This window comes from Phoca vitulina, unplaced genomic scaffold (assembly GCF_004348235.1).
Source record: "Phoca vitulina isolate PV1807 unplaced genomic scaffold, GSC_HSeal_1.0 scaffold24, whole genome shotgun sequence".
NCBI lineage: Eukaryota > Metazoa > Chordata > Mammalia > Carnivora > Phocidae > Phoca > Phoca vitulina.
In genome coordinates this window covers 19427001-19448979 of record NW_022589727.1, presented here as the reverse complement: position 1 = coordinate 19448979, position 21979 = coordinate 19427001, and the positions used below count along the sequence as shown (strand labels likewise).

The window sequence follows — 21979 nt, the reverse complement described above, 5'->3', positions numbered from 1 at the left end:
CTGAGAATGACGAAGTAAGACAAATTCCAGAACCCTTGGTTCTCAGATGCTGCATTCCAGGTAACATGCCCATTGATGTTTTGAAGTAGGTAAGTTTGGCAAGATCAAGAAATCCAGATGAACAGAACTGAAGCTCCTCAAAAGGAACTGAACGGCTTGCTCACCATTTTGACTCACTTCATGCCACTAGGGTTAGCCGGACCAAGAGGGAGGTTGGACCATGCCCATCTCATGATTCATTTCTTGCCTCTAATGGAGAAGAGGGTTTACAGTGGTGATGCCTGATTTAGGAAGAGCCTGAGTGTTACCCAGTGCTCCCTGGTCCAGCCCTTTCTTCAAAAGTAGAGAAAACAGAAGAATAATTAGGAAAAAATGAAGGTGCCAGAAAAAAAGAGGAAGGTTAAAAGCAGGCTCTTGGCAATGACCCTGAATCCTTGGGTGACCATCTCCCCACAGAGATGAAGTGAGGAACCATCATGGGGAGCAAGGCCCCTGGAAGGAATGGGTATTTTCCTTCCCAAGTCATTCATACCCAATAATAAGCACACACCGGATCACACACACATTGAAGGCTGTAGGCTGTTGGAAGCAGACGTGGGCCTGTGGGAATCCCCTGAACCAAGGCATGAGAAACATTCTTTTCCTTAACACCTGTAACACTCTCCAGGATGACTGTTTCTCTTAAAGCCATAGGCGTCTGTTTTCACATTTGCTCCTTGGAGACAGAAACAGGATTACGATATATGATGTTTTTTTCTCATTTCCTGCTATGTGTTGTTTTAACTTTCTGTGACAGCTCTTCTATTCTTGCTTCCAAATGGTGACTCTATGTATGGCAACCCCCCACCCCCACCCATGTTGATGGGCACAGACTTACAATGGGAATGTTTAGGGCATGGAATGTTCTGTAACCAGTGATTTTTCATCTGCTATTTTTGAGAAAAAAAAAAAAAATCTTTCTACACATTTCAAGCCCCCTTTGCTAGTGCAATATAATGACCAGATAGAATCTCTCTTTGAAGATTAGGAATTGCATTCAGCTTCAGAGTCATCATTTAGATCATCATTTGGGTCATCACTGACCTCAGTGCCATGAGCCATGGGACAAGCACTGAGGATTGGAGCCAGAAGACGTGGGTTTTAGGATCAACTCTACTTGAGGAGCCGAGAGGTTCAGAACAAGTTGCTTTAAAAACAAAACCCAAAGGACAAAACACAAAGTCTCAGTTCTCAGTTTCCTTCTCTGTAAAGTGGGGATAAGAAGCAAATAGACTTGGGGCGCCTGGGTGGCTCAGTCGTTAAGCCGCCTTTGGCTCAGGTCATGATCTCAGGGTCCTGGGATCGAGCCCCGTATCAGGCTCCCTGCTCGGCGGGAAGCCTGCTTCTCCCTCTCCCACTCCCCCTGCTTGTGTTCCCTCTCTCGCTGTGTCTCTCTCTGTCAAATAAATAAATAAAATCTTTAAAAAAAAAAAAAAGAGGCAAATCAACTTACTTCACAGGATTATGTGAAGATGATGAAAATCCTCTATGAAAGCATTTCCATTAACTTAAAACACTCTGTAGCTGCAAGGGTTTTATAACTAGAGATGTAGCTCTAGGGGCATAGGAGCTCAGGCTAAATCTTCACAGCTGAGTTCGAAAAGTTGGCTGATGAAAAAAAACCCCACATTGAGTTTGAGTTTTTACTATTTATCTTTTTGTCCACCAAGCGGGATGCTAGGGAAAAAAAATAAATCGAAGTTGTTTTCCAGTTAGCTGCCGGTACCCCCATACACCAGGTAAGGAAACTAGAAAGTTGTTGTCTGTTTTTATTTATTTATTTATTTTAAAGATTTTATTTATTTATTGTCAGAGAGAGAGAGCACAAGCAGGGGGAGCGGCAGGCAGAGCAGGGAGAGGGAGAAGCAGGCTCTCTGCCAAGCAAGGAGCCCGATGTGGCACTCGATCCCAGGACCCTGGGATCATGAGCTGAGCCGAAGGCATATGCTTAACCGACTGAGTCACCCAGGCGCCCCTTGTTTGTCTGTTTTTAAGTGACTTGCTCCAAATCTCACAGCTAGCAAGTGTAAGCACAAGATTCACACCTGAAATTCAGGTCTGCAGAAATAGGCTGCCAGAGGTTCTCGTTTCATACTGGCTTAAACTAAAGAACAGGTGCAGAAAGATCACAGACGGGGCATCTGAATGAAGGCTCAGTGCCAGGACCTAGACTCGGAGGTGAGGGCCTCCCCACCACTCCTGGGAGAGCCTCCCCCGGGAGAGGCCTGAACCGGGACGTCGGTAGGCGGGATGCTTGGGGACGCCACCATGGCGGGGGCACACACCGGCTGCCTTCTAACTCAGCCCCTCTGGCAGCTTGGGCCAAGTCCCCAAGCAGAGGAATAATTCAGATTCGTGAGTCAACAAAGTAATAGCATGGAGCTCTGTGAACAATGGACGGGGCAAGCCTATAAAAAATTCCATCGCTGGGGGGAGAAGGGCCCCTCTCCCCCGCAGTCAGCTCTGGGGCTGACAGAGACAAGCAACCAAGACCTGTGCGGGTAACGTCACAAGACACCGCGGGGCCTGCACTGACGACGTGGCCCGTTACACCTCCTGATGCCGCACACAAATGACTTACACGGTGTTACTACTGCACGGTGTTACCACGGCACACGTTTTCTTCTCTCTTTAGCTCTTTCCGTGCTCCCACCAGTGCCTGTGTTTGAGTCAAAAGTTTAAAATCTAAACTTTGGATCTAAGTTTTTCTCATTATTCAGCCCCTCTCCATGGGACCCCTGTTTTCCTTCTAGCTATACCTCCCCTGCCCTGAGAAGACGCAGCACACGTGATGTGGTGGGTACGTGCAGAGGCTTTTCGAGCAGACAGAAGTGGGCCTGACCCCTGGCCCTGACTTGTACCACCCCCAAGACTCCAGAAAGGCACTCAGCACCAGGTCCGTGTTGTTAGATGAGAAGAACAGGAATGCAGGTGTCATTCAAAGTTGAATTTCACATCATTGTTCACTACCCCTTCCCTTTCTAACATCTCTGTAAAATTTAACATCCTTAAAATCCCTACCTTTGCGGTATGGTTGGTTTGTTGTTGTTGTTTTTTAGGGGAATTTACATTTTCCTGCTAGGAAATCCTGAACTTTGCCAGACATATGTGAATAAATCAGTTTCCTAGTCACGTTCTGCTTTCCCGGGATGTTGCGAGAATTCGTGAGATGAATCCTGTAAGACACAATCTGCTCTTGGAGAAATACGATATATTAATAACACATTTAACAGAATGTTCTTTTCACAAAAGGCAAGTCACTGGCCATTCACTGGTTTCAGATCGGCCCATCCCTGCCATGGGAGACAGTGCTGTGGTCTCCATCACCCGCGGCAGCTTGACTCTTCTGTGGGCGCACACATCTCCACTGAACAGTAGTCAAGTTTCTGATTAGCATTGTTGCCAAATGAGTAGGATTCTTTCCTCAAATGTGAGTCTAACAGATTGCTAAGAAACTTACTCAGATTTCCCTCTCCAACTTTGTTTCTACTCTGCCTATCTTCTCCCACCATTCTGGGGGAGAATCCCAAATCCATTCCATAAAACCGGAATTTTGCTGTAATGAGAAACCGGGTCAGTCAGTGTCAGCAGTAACTATCAATACCTATGGAGGCTAAAAAGTAAATTCAGTATTTGGACATAGCGTTGGCCATGGTTCTAATTATGTAGTATTGTTTTTTTTTTTTCATTCCTGTCTTCTCTATTCTGTGCTATTGTACCTGCGACTCCAGGCTGAGCAGAAATGTCTTCTGGAAACACAGTGCTCAGAAAAGAGGAGAGCAGGTCGACACAGGCAGTCAAAAACCATCTTCTTGATAAAACCCTGCCCTTTCCCTCTAACTATGAATAACAATAGCAAAGGCCTAATTAGCTTAGTCAAGTCTATTGGAAGGAAAGCATCACTGACTCTCCAAAGGCAGGTTCCGAGAAGCTGCTGCCAGCCCCAAACTCAGCAGCCTGGAGGTCCCCCATGCCACAAGTGGGGCTGGCCAGAGCCTTCCTCTCCTGGAAAATGAGGTTTCTGTTTAGGCCCCTGGGTATAGTATTGGTGACTCCCTCTCCTCCTTTTCTCTTGCTCTCTTCCTCTCTCTCCTGACGTGGCAAGTGGTACCAATCTCTTTTTGCTTTATGTCCATTTTGTTCTTCTGATGGAGGAGAGGAGAAGGACAGGAGGGGGGCCATGAATGATGTCCTCACTTTGTGCCTTCTCCTAGGTGACAGTTCACACAAGGCCAGCAAGTGGGCTGTTCTCAGAATTGTTTCCCAAGAGCTTTGCTTTATTCTGTTTCCCCTATAAGCCTCCCTGACTTATTTTCGCTGTTGAGAAACTTGAACTCTTGATGGAATGAATGTGAGGAAAACATTTTCTGTTTGCTTTCTTTTATTTTGTTTGTTTGTTTTTATTCTGGGCCCACTATAAAATCTCTTAGCAAGTCATTATGTTTTCATAAGGAAAACCCAAGCTTTTGTCTAGTGATCCTTCCCTTTGTTCCTATACAAGAAGGAGGCCTGGGAAGATTTCCTGGTACCATCGGGGGACATCACTGACCCAGCAACAGGTCACTATGGTGGGTACATGATGATAGCGAAAGGCCATGAGTGGAACGGGGATGCCATCAGGGGACATGACTGACCCAGCAACAGGTCACTATGGTGGGTACATGATGAAAGCAAAAGGCCATGAGTGGAATGGGGATGCCAAGAGTAACTATTCAGCCCTCAAGGAAGAATTCCAGTAGGACCCTTCATCTCTAAAACAGATTAAGGTGCTGATTTTGTTGACTTCAAAGCATGACAGTTCTGGCCAAGCTTTTCTCAATAACACCATCAGAGCAGGCAGAAGGAATCCTATTCTCTTGATGCAATTGGAGGCATGATTCTCAATACCATGGGGTGGGAGTATGTACTTTTTCCACTACACGTGGCCCTGCCCACCTAGAATCACTGCTCTTGAGGAGAAATGCTGCTCACTCATGAGAGTGAGCTATTGCTCGATGGTGAGGAGGTTAAACAAAACAAAGCAAAACAAACTGTTGGGAACCATTAGAATCTGCTGTGTGTGTGTGTGTGTGTGTGTGTGTGTGTGTGTGTGTGTTTGGCCCGTGAGAAAAATTATTCTCAGCTCTCAGACTTTCCTAAAGTATGAACAATGTTAAGAGATCCAACTTTTGATTTGGACTTGGGATTTTAAATTTAATGTGACATATTAATGAAAGCAATGTGCGGTATTTACTCAAATCATAGTTTTCTTCAGGGTAGTGCAAGATTCAGTCATGGATAAATCAGAAGCGTACTCCAGACTCTGAAAGACAAGAGGACCAGAAATCACAATGGTGGCAGGGGGGACAAAAAGACACTACTCAAAAAAGAGTTATTTAAGTTTGAGAGGCAAACGATACTATTTGAGGGAAGTATTAAAAGCCGTGCAAAGTCATAAACTCTATGAAGGCAAACAGTTGCATGCATCTGCTCACCCTCATGGCACGGAGTATATGTGGTGGCACTGGGGACCCTCGTGGAGCTGGAGCCCTGCACTCTTGGTCGCTGAGCATGCTTCTTTCCTGAACGTCAAGCCATATGATGGCTCAACCCTTTATATACATTTGGATGTAGCTAAGTTATGTTTTCATTAGTGGTAACTCAAGTGAATTGAGAAACATGACACATCAAGCCTAACATTTTAGCGAGTTTCAATAACACTGGTTTGATTTTAGAAGGACACACATTTTTCCATTTAAAACATTTCTCTGAGGGCTCTAAAGGATCCAGTGCATTTTTTATAAAGGTGAAAATGTATTGCTGGGCAAAATGAAAAAAATTGGGATGCAAATGTAAAATTTTCCTTGAAATCCAGGTACATGGAATTATGAAGGTTCCATAGAAACTTTCTGGGAGCTATTATTTACCGAGTGCTGGTTATGTGTCAGACCACCTGGTTTATAAATGTTGGATGAATGAATGAATGAATGAACAAATTAACAGTCCTAGAGAATACTTCCTAATGTTTCCTTTTTACCAATGAGGAAACTGAGTCTTGGGAGGCTGTAAGAAATCACCCCATCTGATAAATCTTGGAATAGAATTCAAACCCAAACTCTCTGATTCTATGTGATGTAAAAGAGATTCAAAACAGTGCTGGGAACAATCACATATCCTAAAAACCCCTCCGCCTTAGGCCGGCTGATGAAGATAGCTTTTATTTTTCTCCTTGAAGTTCTTAACTTCCCCCAATGAGTGCCAATGTCCTCATTCATTTTCTCATATTACTCATCTCCTTTACCCACAAAATTCTGGTTGAAATTAGTGGAATCTTCATGCTTAGGAGCTTCTAATGACATAAAGAACTGGGAATACTAACCCAATGTTCTGATCTTTTAAAAAAGCCCAGACAGAAAAGAATATTGGCCCCAGCGGTCAAAACCCAGACAACTCCAGTTTTGATGGGACAGCTCCCAAAAAGTTCAGATGCTTCCCTGAACTTATCCAAACCTTGGGCGGTCTCCTGCTTTTCCGGAGGGAACATGCTTGGTGGATGATGCACCAAGTTTGAAACACATGGAGAATGCCCTCCATAGGGACTCTTGGGTCTTATGTGAGGTTAAATCCCAATTGCACGTCAGGCTGCCATGGTATTTTTTTCTCTGGAGAAATATAAGCAGGCTTTGTTGTGTTGCAAATGAAATCTCAACCACACAGAAAGCACTGGAAGTTATATTAGGTGAAGTTATTTTGTTTACCGTCTTCATTTATTAAGCACCTATCATGTGCCAGATACTTCCCTAGATGCTTTACCTATGTTATTTTCTTTAATCTTGTCAACAAACCCACAGCATAGGTGTTATCTCCACTTAACAAATAAGAAACTGAGGCTCAGGTTGATGAAGTAACATGCCCAGAGTCATATGACTTACAGGTGGCAGTTGGGATTGGAACCACTTCTGTCCATGTCCAAAATGTGTGCACTTAACCACACCATCATGTGCCTTGATCAGCCCAGAAAGACATGAGCAAAGATTTCATTTGTGGGTGGATTTGTACCCTAGCTTTATTTCCATTTGACTGCAGCCTCCTCTGGTCCATTCCAGAAGCAGGGATGGAAGTAGTGGAGCTGGCGGGCACCGCGGGTTCTCATATAGCAAACATAGGCAACGTGGTCAAGTCGCTGGGCAGAGGTCACCAGCTTCAGGCCAAGTGACAGAAGTTAATGAGTTCCAAGGCAAAGCAAACCATCAACTGGCTGGAACCTCTGAGAAGCCATCAGAAAAAAGTCTGACAAGATAGACTAAGAAATTCACGGGTGACTTTAGAAATCAGAAATAAATCAGGAAGAAAAAACAATTGATGTGCAAGCCAATTCCCTAAACACTGGAACCTCACAGAATCATTAAAAGTCCCCATAACTTGGGCCTGACTGAAACTGTGGTCCCTTCACTGTAGTAATTTAAATCAACTATTTATTTTGGCTTCCCTTCTCAATGACTTGTTCTAATCGAAATGCTTTGATGAGATGTACAAAAGGAATAAAAATATGATTTAGAAGCCAGAGAGTAATATCTAGGTTTAAAACAATTGTGAACATAAACTTTAATCTCTGGCCATGTTATAAGGGCTATTTTGACTGACTAGGGCAAAGACCTTTAAGATACTATTTAGAAAAGAATTTTGGGTTTCAGAGTGGGTGTAAATGCATTCTAACACTACCCTTACAGAACGTATTTCCACTAAAATGCCTCTTATTCCACCTATAAATCAATGCACATTTGATATCTAAAACTCCATGTTTTAGAGGCTTTTATAATTATGGCTTATAAGAAGCCTAGGTCAGCTTCATGCTGAGTTTGAGCAATATTTGGGGGACCTGGGTTTCTCCTACAAGCAAACCCGTGGGTTTCCCTCCTGCTTTACGTGAAGTACTTCCATTGATCTATCTAAAATTCATCTGTGGGTGGTGTGCTTACCTGAATTGGATATTATCTTTCTGAAGCCAATAGCAACAATAAAAAAACAAGTGTTACTATTTATTAAAATATTACCATATGTCAGGTATCTTCTAGCAGAACTGGGTTTGAAGCCTGGCCAAGCTATTTGACTACCTGTGAGATCATGGATAAGTTACTTATCTCTCAAATCATCAGTTTTCTTATCTACAAACTAGTGATAATAATACATTGGTTTGAGAAAGATGAGTACCATATGATTTCACTTATATGTGGAATCTAAAAAACAAATGAACAAACAAAAATCAGACTTTTAAATACAGAAAGCCAACTTGGTGGTTGTCAAAGAGGAGATGGGTGAGGGATGGATAAAATAGGTGAAGGGGATTAAGAGATACAAACTTCCAGTAATAAAAAAAGTAAGTCAAGGAGATTAAAAGTACAGCATAGGGAATATAGTCAATAATACTGTAATGATGTTGTATGGTGGCAGATGGTGACTCTACTTACTGTGGTGAGCAGTGAGTCGTGTCTAGAATTGTCGAATCACCATGTTGTACACCTGAAACTAATATAACATTGTATGTTAATTATACTTCAATTAAAAAAAAAGAGCTGCAAGCAGAACCTGAAAACTAAAGGAGACTTAAAAGACTAAAAACCAAAAACCCCAACAACCCAACACTGGTGTGTGCAGAAAAGTCAGTAAGATAACATACATTGTATTAGTTTGCTAGGGCTGTCATAATACCACAGAGTTGGTGGCTTAAACAAAAGAAATTATTTTCTCACAATTCTGGAAGCTAGAAGTCCTGGATCAAGCTTTCAGAGGGTTGATTTGTTCTAAGGCCTCTCTCCTTGGCTTGTACATGGCTGTCTTCGCCTCCAAGTCTTCACATGGTCTTTTCCCTGTGTGTGTCTGTGTGTCCTAATCTCTTCTTCTTTTATACAAGGAGACCAGTCAAATTGAATTAGGCTTATCCTAATGACCTCACTGTAACTCAATTATCTTTCTACAGACCTTGTCTCCACATATAGTCACATTCTGAGGTGCTAGAGGATTTCAACATATGAATTTTAGGGAGAAAACAATTAATCCTAAACAAATGTGAAATGCCTAGAACATGGCACACTTTCAATAAATGCTAGCTCCCCTCTCCTCTGCACTTCCAAGGTTTGGTGTAAAGAAGACACGGAGCATGAGGTACATGGTCTTTGAGTGTTAAAATGGGATGTCCATTGCTATGCATTGGCAGGCCTTCAGTTTAAAAACAGAGGCAAACTAGACTTCACTTTACAGCTCAAAAAGTGTATGTCAAGGTACAAGGAGGAGTTTTTACTTCCAGAGCTCTCAGCTCCCATTGATTTAACTTCTACTCAAAGGCAAGCAAAAAACTAGAATGACAGTGACAGGGATGATGATGTAACAGGGTGGTAACAGCAGCTCACTTTTACTGAGGACAGACACATATGAAGCTCTTCAAATGCATTCTCCCATCTCATCTACACATCTTCTACAAATGAGTAGCTGTGTGTGGTCTTTCAAATAAACTGAAGATTTTTTTTTTTTTAAGGAGAACACATGAGGAATTTCTGCATATAAGAAAGGGTAAAATCAATGTTGATTTCATGAGAAGACTCACCAGCCCAGATGATCGTTGTCACTCTAACTGTAGTTTTTGCTGATATTTAAGGACACATAAATCATATCCGAATTGACTAGAAAATGCTGACATCCACTTTTGGAACCAGAGCATGTTCTGGAGTGCAGAGATTCCTTGATAGATGTCGATTGGCCAGGAGAGCTGGAGATGACCTGCTTTTGAGTTCTTCTCTACTTAGCACACTGCTCTGCATGCCATGAAGACAAAGAAATATCTGCGGAAGAAATGATGCACCACCCCACTGGACTTCCGAGTTGCTCTCTCCCTTCAGGATCAGCATGGCTAACAGCTCTGATGGACTCACTGATCAAACAGCTGTCTGTGCCCCTCTTCTGGACACTCAAGAGACCCCCAAGAACACACTGCTGCAGAAAGAGAGAGGCCACCACTTGGCTCCTTTGTAATTTACTCTCAAGTGCTTTAGGGATTTTGAGCAAGAATCTCAGTCATGTGAACGTATCTGTAAAACAGTTGTTGGGAAAGTAGAAAAAGCAAATGTTGACATTTCCAAGGTTTTTATTTAATGGCACTTCTACATCCGCCTCCCGACAGAGACAGATATGGCGGCTGCCACTGACAGTGATGGAAACACACATTTTGAAATGTTGCAAGTCATAGAAACATCTAGGCCATGGTAATGCCTGTTGGATTCTGTTTTTCCTGCTTCTGTTAGAAGAGGCAGGCTGCTTCTTCCTCAATTAGCTCAATGCAACCACCCATCAGAAAGGGTCAAGTGGGCATTGCTTTGGGTAACTCTTCCAGACTTGAACAAAGGCACAGGGGAGACAGATGCATGCAGAGAGCTGCTTTCTGTCAGCTCGCTCTCTGGACATGCTCAGGCCTGCGGGCAGGGCTTTTGAGTTTCTGGCCTGCTGTCAACCCCATTGAGCAGCAGCCTTGGCTGGGTCACACACAACATTTTTTCTGTCTGAAGGATGACCTGGTTAGCAAAGGACAAATAGTGGAGCTCCCAAAAAATAATTAAGTCTTTGGACCCCTTTCTGCAAACACAAATCTGTGTGAGGTTTTCTGGAGCAAATGCTGTAGACTGCATTCCAAAGGCCAAAAGGCAAAACACCACACTGGTCAGTAACCCATGTTCTCTCCATAAATAGCACCATGCCTTTCTGAAGCCATGAGACAGAATGTTAGACAGTCCCATTCCTGGTACCAGCCGGATGGAAGCTTTCACTAACAGACGTGAATACGACAAAGACAGCAACAGGGATGGACAGAGGACCAGTTCAGTCAAAGCCCAGTATGTTGGGCAATTCACTTAACTACTTGGGGCCTTGGTTTCCTCAGCTCCAAAGTTAGGCTAATAACTCTGTTCCAGGAGGTAATCCATTTAACCGGAACACAGTCACTGAGCACCTACCACATGTGCAGTACCATGTTAATGGCTGTTGGTAAAGACCAAGTAAAATGTAAGGGCCCAGCTGAGCAGCCGCCTCATAAAAGGCTTTCCCCAAATGTTTGTTGACTATGGAAGAAGGGTTGGGAAAGAGGTAGCCCTGGGTTTCCTTCGAAAATGTGGATATTTATTCAGATTCTTGAATTATTTATTAAAAGTATTAAAAATCCCTTTCTTCCACTGGCATAATGATTAAGCATTAGAAGCAGACAACAAAGACTCTGGGAATAGAGAGTTAAGACAGGAACAGTGAGCTCTGCTCCAGCTCAGGGGGACCTTGACTGAGCTTTGACATATGTGAACAGACTCCCAAGAGAATCCATGGCTTCGGGTCTAGGTCCAAATAGGTAAAGAGTGGAGGGGAAAGGTGCCGGGGGTGGGGGGTGATGAAAGGGGCAAATTAATTTGTTACAGTGAAAAGTATAGGATAATTCCTAGGAACAAACTAACAGACGTGTTTATCCTGTGAGCAGCCTTAGTGATTTCAGTGGTTGGCTGGAGGGAGGGGAAAATTGAGCTAGCATTAATCATGCTCCCAAGTTCAACTCCAGCTTCTCACAAAAGAGACAATAACTGGTAACGCCATCCTGGTCCTCACAACATTCAGGGTCAAGGTCTGGCTGGAATTACCCAACAGGATTTCAGATGAGGCCTGGAAACATGTGCATTAGAGCGTCCTCTGGAATGCATGTGGCATGTAGAAATGGATTTTTCTCAATCTAATTTTAAGAAAAATCTGAACTTCATAAGAGTAATTGGGTGCTTTAGAGAATCCCACCTTTTTTTTTTTTTCTCAAGAGAAGCATTTTGTGCCCCAAACCAGCCAATGGCACTAACCACACCTATCTCAAGCCCAAGTTTGGATAATAGATCCAAATAGAAATCCTTTTTAACCACCGTGTGTCCTCCAGTTGCCTCTTCCTTGTGGTGTGGGATTTCTTTTGGCATTCTCACACTCCCCTAAGGGTTAACAGAAGGTTAACAAAGATGACCTCGGGAGTTGAGGAGCTGGTGCTTCCAAACATCCCCTGGGCGGGGACTACAGATGGCAGGTCAAAATCGACGTCACTCTTCAGCTGCCTGGTATGCACCTTGCGAAACCAGGCATACCCATGCTAAAATAACGAACTGGCCCGCACTCAGGGAAAATCACAAATGCGTTTCTTCTTCCAGTGATATATGGAGAAGCAAAGGGTGGAGTTTGAGTACGGAGAGAGGAGGAGAGGAGGTGAGGCATAGTGGAGATGGCAGACAGGGGAAGTAAAGGCGCATCAGAGCATCCGATGTGACAAATCTGCAAGGAGACCCTCCAAATGCTGCAATGTCTTCCATGCCAAAGATGCTCAGGGTGAGTCCAATTTTAGCCCAGGAGAAGTGAATCATCTATAGGGCAAGAAGTTTAAAGAGAAAAAAAAGTATTATTCCAAGTATGCAGTGCTGTCCACATCCAAAGCTTCTAGGTCAACTACAGTGAAGAACTGATGTGGGAAAAAGAAAGTAGCCTGAGCTCTCAGTGCTCTGGGTCGGCTGTCAGCTGTCCTCATCCTCACATCATTGATGTCCCGACCCTGTTGGTGGGCTATGGCAGGAAAGCTCAGGCCTCGTACCTCTTGATGCTTGGGGAATGCAGGCTGGGAGTTTCTGACTTGTACACCCTTTAATTAAAGGGAATATGACCTTTTTGATGATGATGATGATGATGATGATGATGATGATGATGATAAAAACATCTCAAAAAAGAATGGGGGCGTGCACAGGCTTATATATTATTCCAAGTTCTGTTTAAGTCGAGAGGGTCTGAAACAGTAAAATCATGTTTGCTCATGCAGCTCTGAGTAACTGAAGGGGGAAAGAGCTCAGAAAATAATTGATTAGATGCCAATTCACATAGCTCACTTAGTCTGCTTTTTATTATCAGTATTTCTTTAAAAGGCTAATAGATCCTGTTCTTGACAAGCATGAAGCCAGAAGGTGGGCTCTTATCCAGTGTTTTCATTTTTCAGCCCTCAAGAGGCAATGATTAGATCTTACTATTGAATGCACAAACCACACTCACTGTGTGAACTCTCTGAAAGCACTCCCCACCTAGGGATAAAAAAAAAGTAGAGAAGTTTTATTGGAAGGATTGTAAAAGGAAGAGGGAGGAGCATTCTGGGTCCCTTTGGGCCAACTGATTAGGGATGAGTTGATTTTCTTATGACCACTCTAAATCTACTCTCCTGGGGAGGAGGGAAACCTGAGAAGATTGGACTTCAGTGATTTAATTCCAGGTCGAAGAATAGCCAAACCTGGGCTGGAGAGCAAAAGTCAACCAGTGAAAGAGCGTTCGCGAAGTGATCGAAATCCTGTGAATCCTAGGTAATTGTTGTGAGTGGAGTTTCTCTCTTCCACATCTCGTAAACTGTAACTGAACTTAGGACAATATGCCAGTCAATGGATGCTCTCCACAGATTGCATGATCTAAAACTGAGCTACAAGGAGCCAAATATGATTAAAATGTGCTTCCAGTCATAACTTTATGGCAATGCTTCTCAGAGGCATCCTTGGGTCCGGTAAGCACTGGACACATTTTATTCATTACAACACAATCAATATCAACTTGCCACACATTGTATCTGTGTCTGCCACGTAACTACCCTCAACATAGCCTAAATGTGCAGCGCTCTCTCCTTCCTAATGGGATTGATTAGTGAGTCTCTGGGTGTGCTCTTGGGGGTTAGCTATCCGCTTGCATCACCAATCCAGTGAATGAAAAGAGAGAAGATCTTTTCTCCAAGGAAAAAGACATGCAAGTGAATTGATGCCTAAATCCTCGCCTCAGAAGCTAAGAAACAGCAGGGCTGTTTGAGATAATGACAGAGTACACTCAACTCTAATTCATACACAACCACCAAGTTTTTATAGGTTCCTATTTGTGATGCTATAACTAAGGAGTTTTTTTGACAGTTTTCAGGTTAAATTCCTATCTTTTGGGGATTATAATTCAGTTATAAAATGCTTCTCTTAGACTGAAAGTTGGTATACAAAGTCTTGGTCAGAATAAAAACATTATTAGAAATTTCCACAAATGTCACTTACATCATTAAAAAGTATTTTGTAAAATAGTAAAACCATATCTTTAGAACATATGCAGATGTGACTTATAGTTACATGTTTCTTATTTCCTTGTTATTTGTTTATGTACAAATATGTTCACCTACCTTTTTAAAAATCAGGTTTTCCATTATACCATTCAGATTACATTGTTAAATAAATTTTAATATCAAAAAAGATTACCTTTCAGTATGTACAGATTAGTATTGAGGACATTGCCTCCAGTATAACAATGACAACATTAGATGAGTCCAGATATTAAAAAGGCAATACACAGGTCAATCTTATTACTTTAAGGGCACATTCAATGTCGCCTATCGATACCATTGTGCACTGACAGTGAGTCCATCTGTGTTCCCAGGGGGCCATGAGAAACAGGTGATAACACTCAACCCCAGGGAAGGTAACAGGTGAGGGGGTAGAGGGCAAACCCGTCTTTTCCATCCCGTTAGGGGTGAGATGACCCAACAGATATTCCCCCACAGTATCTCACAAATATATTAGGTTTTTTTTTAAGGGAGGTTAAATATGTTTGAGCCTTGGGAAATTTGTTACATCACCATAGCACCATCGATATGAGACCCACATACCATTGTACTTCATTACTGTGCTTTGCCTACTGTGCTTTTTCCATGGCTCTTACTACAGAACCACTCAGCCAGGGGCGCCTGGGGGGCGCAGTCGGTTAAGCCTGCGACTCTTGGTTGACCCTTGGTTGCGGTTCAGGTCGTGATCTCAGGGTCATGGGATAGAGCCCTGCATCGGGTTCCATGCTCAGTGCAGAGTCTGCTTAAGACTCTCTCTCCCTCTCTCTCTGCCCCTCCCCCCCCCATAAATACATAAATCCTTAAAAAAAAAAAAAGGAAAGAAAAAGAAATGCTCAGCCGGGTTCTCACCCTTTGCCTCTCCGCGGGTGTACGTATTCGAAGGCTGATAGGCAATTGGGAAAGGTGGCTGTCACACGTTCATGTGGAGTTTAAAGAGGTGACACCATCATGCCAACTACTAACACTATATTAAAAAGGCGACATTATTTTTTTCCAATTTTTCTAATTTAAGCTCTTTTATTAGATAGGGTTGTTTCACTGCCTCCCTGGTGTCTTTTGTTTTCTCACACTCTTGGCTGACTTACCTTCACTCTCTGGGCACTTGGGAACACACTCCCAGCTGGGTGGGGAGGCCTCTCAGAGCTGCCAAATTTGGAGTGAGTTTGTCCTCCACAAAAAAGTAATTAAAATGTTCCAATGTAGTTCCTCTGAGAGGGCTAGAAGCTCTCCAGTTCTCTCCTGCTACTTTATCAAAAACTCCTGGGTAGACATTGAACACCAGTAAGAGTGCCAAAAATAGGATGGGTTTTTTTTAATTGAAATAATATATGTATTTATTCTTAAGGCCAAATGAAAGTCCACTATTCTCTTTTTTATTTTTTAAAGATTTTATTTATTTATTTATTTGACAGAGACAGACAGCGAGAGAGGGAGCACAAGCAGCAGAGGGAGAGGGAGAAGCAGGCTTCTCGCGGAGCAGGGAGCCCGATGTGGGGCTCGATCCCAGGACCCCGGGATCATGACCTGAGCCGAAGGCAGACGCTTAACTACTGAGCCACCCAGGCACCCTCCACTATTCTCTTTTTAGACATTTTTATTGGATGGTGTGTGTGGGTGTGTGTGTGAGAGACAGCCACCCCATAGGAGAGCCAGATTGTGTCCCAATCTAATGGGAAGTCCACGCCATATGCTATTTGGCAAAAAGGTGCAGCGAGAATCCCTGAGAATTCACCAGTCGCTTCCAATTTTTATCATTTCACAGTTACTTTCAGGAGTGGCTTACTAAGAGCATCTCATTTAAGCCCAGGAGTAAGTTAATACATCAAGAGAAACATTCAAAACCTTGATGCCTTTTGTTTGTAATTTCCTTGTGTGTTTTATGTCCCCCAGAGCAGATAAACAAGGGGTGTTCGCTAATTAGAATCAGAAATCTCTCAACCCAAAATGTCTGGAAAATCCTGTGTTCTGTTAGTTCTAATATACATGCATCAGCCATAAGGGATGTCTAATAGTGCAAGACCATAAAATCCCTTCATGTTTTCTGTTTTAGGGAAATTCTGCGTGGTTGCTCTAGGGTCATAAAAAATTACTAATGTGTTTTCTCATGGCGCTTGGCCATAACACAAGGCCCTGTGCAATGGTATTGTAAGCAGCCTGTAATCACAAACAAATGTATTCCACCAGCAGATGAGATGTTATATGAGAACGTGTGAGAGGTTAGAGCTTGAGCCTTGGTGTCAGCTATGAAGCAGGTCCCTCCGTAGCGGAAGGCCCCAGAGGCCATGCAGATGAAAATGACAGTGCCTGGGAGATGGGGGTGGGAAGGGGGATGCCAAGAGAGATGAGGTCATCCCAAAGAACATCCAGCTTCCCTCTGAACGGAAAACAAGAAGAGGTTTCAACTCTGATGCTATCTGGACTAAGAAAGGAGGTGGAGTTTACAGGTCAGGTTGAGGGAGATGTGGGAATCCCCACGAGGAGGAGACAGGTGACATCCGTGGGTGTCCCAGGACAGGGGATGGATAGCCAAACCCGGAGCCAGCCGTTCTGGAGCCAGCCTTGTATCAGCAAGGGAAATGGGTTGTCTGTTTCCACCACCACTTATCTGATGTGTTCAGTGGTTAGGTTAGGGCCCGAGGACGCGGACTGTTTACCACAAGGGTGAGATTGCTCACCCACTACAGGTCTGGCTTGGAAGGACTTTCAGGGCTGCTTTCATAGACCAAGTATCGTTGGCATCATTCTGATGAAAGGAAACTCTCATGGAGAAGCTGATGTGTTTTGCATTAGCCTCCAAAAAGGAACTTTGGAGCTGTAAACAGTGACATTTCTCCAGGTGAGCTCCTGTGCTGAGTAGGAGTGTTTTCCAGAATTCTCAGATGCTCCATAGGAGCGATACAATCAGATTACTCGGAAACAGTGCAGTGACCCAGAAACAGTGCTGTGCAGTGGAAATGTACAGGTTAAAAATCCTGGTTCCACCACTCCCTAACTGATTTTGAGCAAGTTATTTACGCTTTCCTAACTTTGGTTCCCTCTTCTGAAAACAGGGAGAGAAATGGTTGCCTGAAATGGTTGTTGTACAAGTAAATCTCCCACTGAAACGCTACTCTTATGCCAGCAACTTCCAGGTCTTTTCTCTCTGGCCCAAATTTCTTCTCTAAGTCTCACAACTGTACACTCTATCCCACGTCCCACAGGCTCTTTGAACCAAATGTTCCAAATGGAAAACATCATCTTTCCTTCCCTCTGACCTCACAGATCTGTTTTCTACTCAGCTAAAGATGCCATCATGTGTCACCAGAAAACTTAAAAGTCCCTCGAATTTCTTTCTCTCCTTTCACCACTCTCTAATCACAGAAACCAGCAAGCTTCAGCTCTTGATTCCAGCTCTTTCGAAGCTCACTAGCTGTATCTCCATCTCTAGTTTGGGTGTCACAATTCCAGCCTCGATCATTGCAAGAGTCTCCTGTCCCTAAGGTTGGCCCATTCTCCACCCTTCATCCAGAGAGACCTTTGGGAAGAGCAAGTCTTCTTTGTTCACTCCCCTCCTTACACAGCTTCTCACTGCCCTCAGGATATTTCTTACCCCAGCTGGCCAAGATCCCGTCCTTTCTTAATACTCTGGTGTCATATTTGGTCTCCATAGCTCTGGCACTGTAAGTTCTCTCTATACTGAACTCTGTTGACTTTTCACTCATCTCTGGGCCTTCAGGGAGGTTGTTTTCTCTGCCTGGAATTGGCTTCCCTCCCCCTGCCTCCCTCCCCCTTTATCTAATTGCCACTCATTCTTCAGGTCAACGTAGGTATCACCTCCCACAAGAGCTTTCCCTGTGCCCCCAAGGCTGGATATGCACCCTCCTGTGTGCGGCCGCCATACCTTGTAATCTCCTTATCACAGGCACATGACCTTACAATACTGGATTCTCCTGGAACTGTCAGTCTCTACTAGAGAGTAAACTCGTTAAGGACATTGTATCTTCTTTAAAGGAAGGAAGGGAGGGAGGAAGGGAGTAATATGACATGTTAAGCACCTAGCACAGAATCAGTCACATACCAACAAACGCGAGTCTCCACTCTATATTGATAAAATGCACATCTTTACTTTTCTTAACCAGGCCCCATAATTACTTTTTCACACTCAGCAAAGTGGTGAAGTCTCTTCACATCTAGGTATGCTGAATTTCTACAGTCAGCCAAGGGTCCCCAAAACCCAGTAGGCTATATCAGTTTCAGAAGCCTCCAGATTGGAGGTTTTGTTTATCCAACAAGGTCTTTATTCTCCTTCACTTTTTTTTTTTTTTTTAATTAACAGACTTTATTTTCCAGAGCAGTTGTGGGTTTACAGAAAAATTGAGTGGAAAGTACAGAATTCTCATATACCCCCTTACTTCTCACTCACACACAATTTTCCCCTATTATTAACATCTTACTTCGATGTGGTACATTTACTACCATTGATGAACCAGTGTTGGTACATTTTTATCAACTAAAATCCATAGTTTAGATTAAGGGTTACTCTTTGTATTGTACAAATTTGGGAGTTTTGACAAATGTATAATGACATGTATCCACCATTATGATATCATACAGAATAGTTTCATTGTCCTCAAAGATGCCTCTGTTCCATTTATTCATTGTTCTCTCTTTATCCCTTCTCATCTTCTCAAACCCCTGGCAACCACTGATCTTTTTATTGTCTCTCTAATTTTGCCTTTTCCAGAATGTCATACAGTTGGAATCATACAATATATAGCCATTTCAGATTGGCTTCTTTCACTTGATGGTTAGCAATTAATGTTCTTCCCTGTCTTTTCATGGCTTGATAGCTCATTCCTTTTTATCACTGAATATATATTCCATTATCTGGATGTACTATACTTTGTCCATTCACCTATTGAAGGATATTTGGGGCAATTATGAATAAACATTTCTGTGAACATTTCTCTGTGGACATGAGTTTCAACTTATTTGGGTAAATATCAGGGAGCACAATTGCTGGGTCATCTGGTAGACTAGGTTTAGCTTTGTAAGAAACTGCCAAATTGTCTTCCAAAAGTGCTTGTGCTCTTTTGCATTCTCACCAGCAATGAATGAGAGTTCCTGCTGCTCCACATCGTTGTCAGTATTTGGTGTTGTCAGCGTTTTGGATTTTCGTCATTCGAGTAGGTGTGTAGTGGGATCTCGTTGTTTTAATTTGCAAATCTCTAAAGATATATGCTGAGCATTTTTTCATATGCTTCTTTTCCATCTGTATATTATCTTTGGTGAGGTATCTGTTCAGGTTTTGGTCCACTTTTTGCTGTTGCTGTTGTTTAAGGTTTATTCTCCAATAAATATTACAGTCCAGCAGAAAGATTGAAACAGCTCCACATGGTGTTTTGAAATTCATCCCAACTGTAGGCTGAGTGACCTGTAGATTGGACACACTGCCAAAGTCCAAGAGTTTTAACATGTCCTTAGTGTCAGGATCTAATTCCATGATCTCCGGGATCCAACGCTGAGATATGAGGAACATAATTCTCTCTCCTTTCTCTCTCCTCCTCCTGCAGCTTGATGGCGATCCCTCTCCCTGGGCCTCTCTGAATCCACTTCCTCAGATGTGTGACATCAGCTGCTTTCTTGTCACGGAGCTTCTTGTTGGGAATAATGGTGATCTCCTTTCACACACACTTGTTGGTGTGGAAGTTGTCTAGGCACGCGTGGTACTCCTCAATTATGACCCAGCCTGCTGCCTTCATGGTTTTGTCGCAAACACAGACCAGGTTCGTTTTGGCCTACTTTTTAATTGGGTTGTTTGTTTTTTTATCATTGAGTTTTAAGAGTGCTTTCCATATTTGGGCTACAAGTCCTTTATCTGATATGTGTTTTACAAATATTTTCTCCCAGTCTGTGGCTTGTTTTTTCATTCACACAATCTCCTTCTCTTTCGAATGATAGTTTTGAGGGATGTAGAACCCTGGGTTGATGGATTTTTCGTTTCAACATTTTAGATATTTCACTCTACTCTCTTGTTGCTTACATGGTTTTTGATGAGATGCCCAATGTAATTTGTATCCTTGCTCCCCTATAGGTAAGGTGTTCTGTTTTTCTAGCGTGTTCTTTTTTTTTTTTTTTTTTTTTTTTTGAGGCAGAGAGAGAAAGAGCGTGCACAAGCCAGGGCTGCGGAGGGGCAGAAGGAGAGGAAAAGAGAGAATCTTAAGCGGCTCCACGCCCAGTGCAGAGCCCAACATGGGGTTCAGTCTCACAACCCTGAGATCGTGACCTGAGTGGAAATCAAGAGTCAGACGCTTACCTGACTGAGCCACCCAGGCGCCCCTTTCTCTGACTTCTTTAAGGATTTTCTCTTGGTCATTGAGTCTCTGAAATTTGAATATGATATGCCAAGGTGTATACCTTTAGATATTTATCCAACTTTGTATTCTCTGAGCTTCCTGTGTCTGTGGTTTGGTGTCTGTTTTTGGCCATTATCCCTTCAAATATTTTCTCTACTCCATACTCCTTTTCTTCTCCTTCAGATATTCCAACAATCCTTATGTTTCATCTTTTGTAATTGTCTCACAGTTCTTGGATGTTCTGTTTACTTCATTTCCATTTGTTTTTCCTCTATGCATCTCAGTTTGGGAAGTTTCTATTGACATGTCTGAAAGCTCACTCTTTCCTCACTCATGTCCAGTCTACTGATGAATCCATTGGAGTTATTCTTCACTTCTATTACAGTGTTTTTTATATATAGCCTTTCCTTTTTATTCTTTCTTACAGTTTTCATCTCTTTGCTTACATTACCTTCTTGTTTTGCATGTTGACTATTTTCTTTCCATTAGAGCCCTTAACATAATAAACATAATTATTTTAAATCTCATAATTCTAGTAACTGTCTAATAATTCTAGTAACTGTGTCATATCTAAATCTTGTTCTGATGCTTGCTCTCTTTCTTCAGGCTGTGTTTTTTGTTTGCTTGTTTTGCTTTGTACGTTTTTTTGTTGAAGCCTCACACGATATATCAGGTAGTAGTAGGCCTTTAGTGTGAGGTTTTATGTGAATTTAGCTAGGAGCTGGGCTGCGGGCCGTATTTGTTGTAGCTGTACATTCCAGAGACTTCCTCTTACATCCTTGTTTTATCTCCCTTGTTAACTTTCGGCTTTCCTAAGTACTTCAGCTTAGAGAAAGCCTGTGTCTTGCCACTCTTTCAGCTGTAGGCCACTGTTATTATATAGAAGCCCTGGTTGGTGGCAGTGGTGGGGTAAGTGTGGGGGAGGGGAAGCATTCTATAATCTTATTGCTACACCTCAGTCTCTTAGCCGACCTCTGTCCCTGGACTGTGACCTTCACAGCTGTTTCTTAGCTATCTGCCCTTCCTCCTTAGATGAGACAGGAGGCTTAGAGAGGCGTCTATGAAAATGAAGTGTAGGGCAAAACTGTTATTTGGGGCCTTAGTGTATATCGTCTGCTCCTAAGAGCAGTTTTAGGTCCATAGGTGTTGCAAAGAGTAAGAAGGACAAAGCTTTCGGGAGACCTAACTCTGAAGAAAGGCTGGAGATGCTGGGATTGCCTGAAACAGAATCTGGAGCAAGAGTGCGGTGGCTGGAGTGATAGGTGGTGATGCTAACTGGTTCCTGTTTCCTCGGTGGGCTAAAGGAATAAACAGGAAAGTCTTGGGCTAGAAGACAAAATGCAGGTGAAACTAGTAAGGGAGGGTTAGATGATTCAAGGATTGAGAGAATGAATGAGTCAACTAGACAGAAACCGCAAGTTATAGAAATCATGGTCAGTGAACTAAGCTA

At 42.9% G+C, this 21979-nt stretch overlaps 1 pseudogene; it reads right to left on the bottom strand.

The window, feature by feature from the left end:
• Window positions 1-12472: 12472 nt before the first annotated feature.
• LOC116642744 lies at window positions 12473-20995 on the bottom strand (annotated as a pseudogene).
• Between the last annotated feature and the right edge of the window lie 984 nt (window positions 20996-21979).